Source organism: Diaphorina citri, unplaced genomic scaffold, assembly GCF_000475195.1.
Source record: "Diaphorina citri unplaced genomic scaffold, Diaci psyllid genome assembly version 1.1 scaffold844, whole genome shotgun sequence".
NCBI classification, from domain to species: domain Eukaryota; kingdom Metazoa; phylum Arthropoda; class Insecta; order Hemiptera; family Psyllidae; genus Diaphorina; species Diaphorina citri.
In genome coordinates, this window is record NW_007378276.1 from 50,625 (window position 1) to 58,755 (window position 8,131).

The window sequence follows — 8,131 nt, forward strand, 5'->3', positions numbered from 1 at the left end:
GACCGTATTTTATTCTACTACCCACCTTTAATGTTTTCATTTTACTCGTGAAGAGATTTTTTCTCTTTATGTTTTTCACTTGTTTGGGGTTGGGGCCAACTAATGCTCTTATCGCTCTCTTGTCCTACCTACTTTGTAACCTAACTTAACCATAATGTGCCAATTTGTTTTTGTTTGTTTTTTATATCATTGCATACCTTTGTCTAATAAAAATCCATTTTGTTGTGTATGCTGCATGTCGTTGTACTTTTTTTTTTACTAAGAAGAAAGAGAAGAAGGAGAAATTAATAGAAAGTCACAACAGAAACAATTTTGTTCCTAGTCCTCTTTCTTCTTCTGATCAATTAGTATGTTCCTTGTTTATTCTTGTGTCAAGTCACTCACGTGACTTAGGAGAGTCTTGATAATGTATACTTCTTCTTGTTTAAAAGAAATAAATGAATATTAAATAAATACATAATAAATAAACATATAGGTATTGTGATAAAAAAAACGACATTCTTGATCTCAGCAAGTTCTGCACAGAGAACAAGGAACTGTTCCTGAACTGCACTGATCCACGCATGCGCACTCCAACCTATCTCGAGCACTATAGTGAAGTTGCCTACATCTTCGAACTGGATCTTGTAGCAATGTAGCCCAACACTATTCACGTTGTTCTCGAGATACGAACTCGGTTCCTTCTTTGCCTCAGTCCATTTCAGAGAGAAAGTGGTGTCAGATCAGAGCTAGCTGTGATTGTAGTCAGGTCAATAGCATACGCTTCCTGTTTACTTTTTTTGTGTACGAGTACCTCAGAGTCAATATTTTTTGACATCCTAGTGTCATCTAAAAATTCCGAAATACATAAATGTATACCGACTCAAAAGTGAGTTTACAAAGCTTGACCCATACCTATATTCCGATAGAAATCTCAACTTTTGAATAAAAGCATGTAAAAAAATCGATGCCGGCCGATGCCGGTGGTTGTAATGGTATGTATTGTCAATAGAGCTTTCGAGAGTTGGGAGTACATCGACATTTGGATTGGTCATGGGACAGCGTTACTATGCCTCGACCAACAGACCCTTTAGAAAAGCTAGTCAGTTTTCCTGCCGGCCGATGCCAATGGTTGTAATGGTATGTATTGTCAATAGAGCTTTCGAGAGTTAAGCTGGGAGTACATCGACATTTGGATTGGTCATGGGACAGCGTTACTATGCCTCGACCAACAGACCCTTTAGAAAAGCTAGTCAGTTTTCCCCGATGCCGGTGGCGGCCGATGCCGGTGGTTGTAATGGTATGTATTGTCAATAGAGCTTTCGAGAGTTAAGCTGGGACTACATCGACATTTGGATTGGTCATGGGACAGCGTTACTATACCTCGACCAACAGACCCTTTAGAAAAGCTAGTCAGTTTTCCGAACACGTAGCGAGTTGATGACTTTTTTCCACTTGTGAACTTTGAGCGCAAAAACTATGTCATTACCGAGCGCAGAGCGCAGACATTTCCCGGCCATAAAACGCTGAAAAAATAATAATGGCGCTTTTTTCCTATTCTCGTAGATCTTCTTCTACTTATTGTTTTTCTTGTGCTTCTTCTTCTTCTTCTTCTTCTTCTTCCACTTCTTCTTTATCATCATCTTCTACTTCTTTCTTCTCATCTTCCTCTTGTTTTCCATTCTCTTCAGCGTCTTCTTCTATTTATTGTTTTTCTTGTGCTTCTTCTTCTTCTTCTTCCACTTCTTCTTTATCATCATCTTCTACTTCTTTCTTCTCATCTTCCTCTTGTTTTCCATTCTCTTCAGCTCTATTCATCTTTTACTTCTTGTTTACATGGATCTTTCTGCTGTTTTCTATCTTCTAGGCACATCTACATTCTACATCTTCTTCTTTAACTCCTCCTTTGTCATTTTATTTTCAATTTTCTTCGTTTTCATCATCTCTTCGTTTCGTTTCTCTGGATTTTTCTCCTGTTTTCCGCCATTTCCTACTTATTGGTTTCACATCACTTCCTTTTCTTTTTTCATCAATTCCTTTTCCTTCATCCTCCTTGCCAAAATGCCAAAAGACAATACAGGAATGTCAAAGGTGTCCTGAACTGTTAGGGAAAGAGGAGAGGAGGGAAGGAAGGAAGAAGAAGAAAAAGAAGAAGAAGAAGAAGAAGAAGAAGAAGAAGAAGAAGAAAAAGAATAAGAAGAAGAAGAAGAAGAAGAAGAAGAAGCTGTTAACAGATGTCACACCAACAATCAATAGGGAGGACGAGATTTTTTTTTTTGCCTCTGTGTATGCCAGTGTGTTCTGTTGGAACACTTTCGGTGGGAGGGGAGACTTTGGGATTTTTGCCAGCAAACTTCTCTCTAACCCCTTGTATTTCCCTTTCATCGTGTCCTCCCTCCCACCCTCTAATCTTGTCGCTCCTTCTGTAGTTAATGTCACCAAATTACCCCTCCTTCGCCTCCTCCCTATCTCCCTTTCCTTTTCCTTTCCCCCCCCTCTCCCCCCCCCAAAGTCTTCTACCCCCAATCTTTTCCTAGTTCTACCTCCTCCTTCCCTTTCCCCTCCTGATTCTTCTTCTCCTGATTCGTCTTCTTCCTCGCCTCATTCTTTCCCCTCTTCCTTCCCTCCCACGGTTAGAGAGGTTACCGAAGCTTATCCCTGCTCCCCCTCCCCTCTCCTCCTTTTATCTGTATTTTACCTCCCTCCTTCCCCTCTTCTTATCTGTGTTCTGTACCATGTAATTATATTGTTTTTCGGGGAAAAAGGTTAAACACAAAATCTTCTCAAAAAAAAAAAACAACTCATTATTGTCTTTTGTTCCCTCTCCTTCTTTATCTCTCCCTCTCTTTCTCCTTTCTTCTCCTCTGGATTTTCTCTCTCTCTCTCTCTCTCTCTCTCTCTCTTACACTCCTTTTTCTCCTCCTAATTCCATGTTTGTCTTTTTCTCTCTCACTCTCTCCCTGATGAAGAAAAGAGCACCTTATTGTTTTTCTACCTCCCTCTCCTTCTCTTCCTTCTCCTGTCTTCCTCTCCCTTTTTTTCTTCCCCTTCTCTCCTTCTTCTCTCTCCATCTCCCTCCCTCTTTCTAAGAAGAATGCGGCAATATTGTTCGAGTTAGCAAAGGTCGGGATGGGAGGTTAAGACCCATGGGAGGGGAAAAGGGGGTTGGAGGGGGAGAAGTGGAGGGGAAGGATAAAAAAGAGGAGAAAGGAGGGGGAGTTTTTGCTTAAGATAATCCTGACCTGAATTTTCTGAAGTTTCGCTTACTATGTTGTGTGCAATAGGTTTGGCTCTCGTTAGAAGCCCACTGTAGCCAGCCTAGTTAGCTTAGTTGGTAGTGCGCCTGCCTTGTAAGCGCTAGGCCGCGGGTTCGATTCCCGCCCGGGGCGGATTTTATCCAACCTGTGGAAGGTAGCACGCCTATCTTGTAAGCGCTAAGTCGAGGTTTCGATTCTGACTGAGGGCGCAGTCGCACTTTATCATACTAACTGACAGAGGTTCGTTCTCTGAACGGCTAGCTTTCTCCTATCCTGCACTCTTTCTTCAATTTCGGGACGATAAGACCTCGGTTGTTACTGTTCAACAATTCCCTCTTTCAAACCTCTTAAAAAAGAGACTTATTTTCCTTGTTTATTCTTGTGTCAAATCACTCACGTGACTTAGGAGAGTCTTGATAATGTATACTTCTTCTTGTTTAAAAGAAAAAAATGAATATTAAATAAATACATAATAAATAATTATACAGAAATTGTGATAAAGAAAACGACATTCTTGATCTCAGCAAGTTCTGCACAGAGAACAAGGAACTGTTCCTGAACTGCACTGATCCACGCATGCGCACTCCAACCTATCTCGAGCACTATAGTGAAGTTGCCTACATCTCCTAACTGGATCTTGTTTAGCCCAACACTATTCACGTTGTTCTCGAGATACGGACTCAGTTCCTTCTTTGCCTCAGTCCATTTCAGAGAGAAAGTGGTGTCAGATCAGAGCTAGCTGTGATTGTAGTCAGGTCAATAGCATACGCTTTGTTGTTGTTTATCAAAACTCGTAGTGCGTGTGTGGGTTGTCGATCTCCTAAATTTTGTTCATTTCCTAAATTTTGTTAATTTCCTAAAATTTGGTCGATTTCTGTGATTTGGGTGGCTTTCCGTTGTCTGAAGTCTGTTTGTGGTGACTGTAGTGAAGTTTTTGGGTCTATCAGCGCATTTGTTTAGAAGGTAAGTGCATATTTAAAGCTTGGAGATTTTTCAGTGGGTTTAGCGTTACCGTATATCCGTATAACTAGTAGCATCATGGATCATGGGGCACAATTTTATTGAGGTTGGGGCATGCTCCAAATTTTAGGAGTCCTCCCCATAATAAAGGAGCACAAATACCTGAGAAGGGGGGCCGGGGCCCCTCAGGCCTCCCTAAATACGGCGCGCCTTGAAACATATCCACACTCTAAAGTTTTTCCATTCCTCCAAAATCCTCGGATCTTACCTACATGGGTTCCAGTCAGTCGAACGTAGTAGTTTAAGCGCAAATTAAATTAAGAACTACGATCGGTATTTGGCGTTAGGTAGGTAATTTATAGCCTTAGCACAAGTAACCTACCTTATACCAAATCATCTCCTAATAGGTATTTCAATTCTTGCAACATACACAACTTACGGCTCTTCATCATTCAAAATCATTGAAATTCGCATATTCAGCATCCATTAGGTAGGTAATACCTACAAATCCACTATGAAGGTATCTATCTACTAATCCCCTACTATACCTAAGGATGGTCATTAGCGACATCCACTAATCATTCTGCCGAATGCTTATGGCACTTTACAATTCGCCTTGGAATGGCATTCTAGGTTCTTAATTTAGAAATCATTAATAAAATGTCCAGAGATTCCCTCAGGGGTAATGATCACACAGATTAATGCCAAAAGCATTCATAATGTCGATGTCAAATTCTATATGTCGAAAATGTTGAATTGTTAATTCTAGGCTTTGAAATTTTAAAATCTTTGGCCCCCGGGTTTGCAGTCTCATTGTGTTTGTTTTGAGAATGTTCGGGCCTTGTCTCCAAGCATGTTCAGACGTCACTTGGATACTTGGATTGTGCTAATATTTGCGATACCTACACTACATAAAATATGAAATTGTTGTGTGCCGAAGCCTTTGAAAAGGAATGTTAGCAATATTTTCAACTTGAATTAAAGAAGGATAAACTTCTAGATCCAACGAAACAAGTTATCTCGCGAGTTGTAGGTACACAAAGTATAACACATACACAATCAGCATACAATGTCATAACTGAATATCTCTTCTACTATCAGGATATCAGGAATACAAAATAAATACAATTAGGTAGATATCATCATTATTCTAAGCAAGGTAGATCACAATATTAATTAAAGTAATAAACAAGCTGGGTCCGTCCCTCCGGGAATTTTTTAGCCCGTAGTTTATTCGATCGTGATTAGAGAAGATCAGTACCTATGTACCTACCTACCCTGCTGCTGTGGCTAGGTAGAAGAAGAAGACTGTTGCGGCTAGGCTATAGGTATGTAGTTAGGATAGGCTAGGCTAATGTAGGCTGGGCTAGGCTAGGTAGCGCACGGAGCAGCATTTGGTGGTGAGATGGATGTGAAATTTTGAGCTCCGTGACTAGCCTAGTTAGTTTGGTTGGTAGCTCGTCTGCCATTCAAGAAATTCAATACCTATCTGGAATATGATCAATTCCTATGGGTCTAGATGTAAAAGTAAAAGAGCCTTGTAAGCGCTAGGGCGTGAGTTCTCATTCCGCCCGGGGTGGATGTGATCCTAACCAGATAATGTTCTTCTCTCTTCGACTTCGGGACGATAAGACTTTAGCAGCTCCCTGTAATAACATCTTTGACAAAAAAGCTCTGGGTAAACTGGAGATTTTCGAAAATTATGGCTATTACAATTTGTCTTGAGTCCATGCTGGCCCCAGTCCGGCCGGGTGAGGTTAATGTGAGGAGACGGATGACTTGTCGGTGAATGGAGGGTGAAACCCCCGTCACCAAAAGGACTCGTTACATGGGACCACCCTGTATATTTATGACAACGAGTAAACAAGGCAATTAGCGAATTTGCAAGCGAAGCACGTAGCTACAGAGAAAAAATGTAATATTATTTTAATTTTTTTTTTTTTATTATTTTATTCGGGGGCTATGGGCTTATAATTAAATTTGGCTCTTTCAAGATTTTTTGCCGTTTTTTATTTGTCATATATTTATTTCATAATTCCTATGAAATATGTTACTGTATAATCTACCTACAGGATGAATCAGAACAAGCTGGGTCCGTCCCTCCGGGAATTTTTTAGCCTATAGTTTATTCGATCGTGATTAAAGAAAATCAGTACCTATGTACCTACGAGGAGAAAAAGAAGAGCCTTGGAAAATGAACGACTAAAAGCTCTTGATGAGCAGCTGAAGATTTTAATTCGATTGAAAAGTAAATGAATAAAAAAACGCACGAGTGAAGAGTTTCCTACAAACCCATCCTATCCGACCCATTCTCTATTTACAACCCATTCCATTCAACCCATCGTACATCCCATACTCTTTACACAACCCATTCTATCCCATACTCTTCATTCAACCCATTCTCCACAACTCTATTCCACACACACATACATATTTACACTGTCCCCTACCCCCTACTCTTTCATCTCTTCAAGTATGTTTCTGAAGATACAGTCCGGAGTTACTATCCCGACTTCCCAGGGATAGAACTTGGGATACTCTGGGCGGGTATTATGTTCAACTCTCATTCTGTCGGTTTGTGAACAAAGAGTTTTTGAGGAAATTGAGGAGGACCTAATTTCTGAGCACTATGAAATTATCTTTGATATTGATTGTCGGACATTTAGTGACATTCGTTTGCTTCTGCTTAAAGGCTCGGTCACACAGAACGCGGCCTGCGGCCTGGCCGCAACGAACTCTGTAATCTACGTAAATAAATTGTACCTACATGCCACATTAGAGAGCGATCTGGCCACGCGGCCTATTAGAAGAGTTGTAAAATGTTACAAAGGTCGCGGCGGCCTGCGGCCTGGGTTCTGTGTGACCGAGCCTTAACAGACTCATATGTTGGTGTCGCATTACCTACGTATGTTGTTTCAGTTTTGCACAGAAATGCATTTCAACATGACGCTTTTGAGTAGACTGGAGACCGAGGAGTAAGTTCTTTCCTAATCTGACAGGGTAAAAATTAGAAACTTACAGACTTCAATTGCATGCATGTTAATAAAGATGAGTCATTTACGTGTGCTAGTTTTACATGTGGAAATTTAGGTTCTACATACATACTTCCATTCGTTTCTTTCGGAAACAAAACCAACTGTCTCAAATCAAACATCAAGAAAGGAAACAATAGGTATGCCTCCAATATGAAGTACTCGTATGAGCTACTTCTTCCTACATAAAGTCTCCAAGGAAAATCATGGAATGCCATTAGATACCTACATGATTTGATAGGTAAAGAAAAGGAGATTAATAATTATGCTCATAAATTTATCTTCCTATGAAGATACCTGAAGTAAGCAAACCGCACTATGTGACGTTACAAAATAATAGCCCGGATAGGTATAAACAGAATTAGAAACTTACAGACTTCAATTTCATGCATGTTAATAAAGATGAGTCATTTACGTTTTCTAGTTTTACATGTGGAAATTTAGGTTGGTCAAATATTCGTACTTTTGGGATCAATGGGTCTTCAAAATGTCGATTGTTTGCGCAGATTGCATCCCGACTTTGGACAAAGTCGTGAATCTTTGATTTCTGTACTGCCTGTTTGGTTATTCCCTCAATTTGAACTTTTCTTCCCATTTTCAGCCAGTTGTGAATTCGTCAAACAGCATGTGTGTGGTTTTCTCAAGACTAACATTTTCACCTTCGGCATGAGTTTTCACATTTTATGTTTGTTTTACTAACTTTTATTTTACCATGTTATTGGTTATTTTGTTTGATTGTTTGACTAACCATTTCCTTCCCATTTAGGTACAGCATGAACATTGTTGTTGTGATGTTTTTGTATTTGTTTGTTTTTGATTTCCCTTCCTTCTTCATTCTCTCTACTTTTTTTTTTACTGTTAGACCTTTTTTCTCCTAATGTTTGGTTCCTTTTTGATCTCATA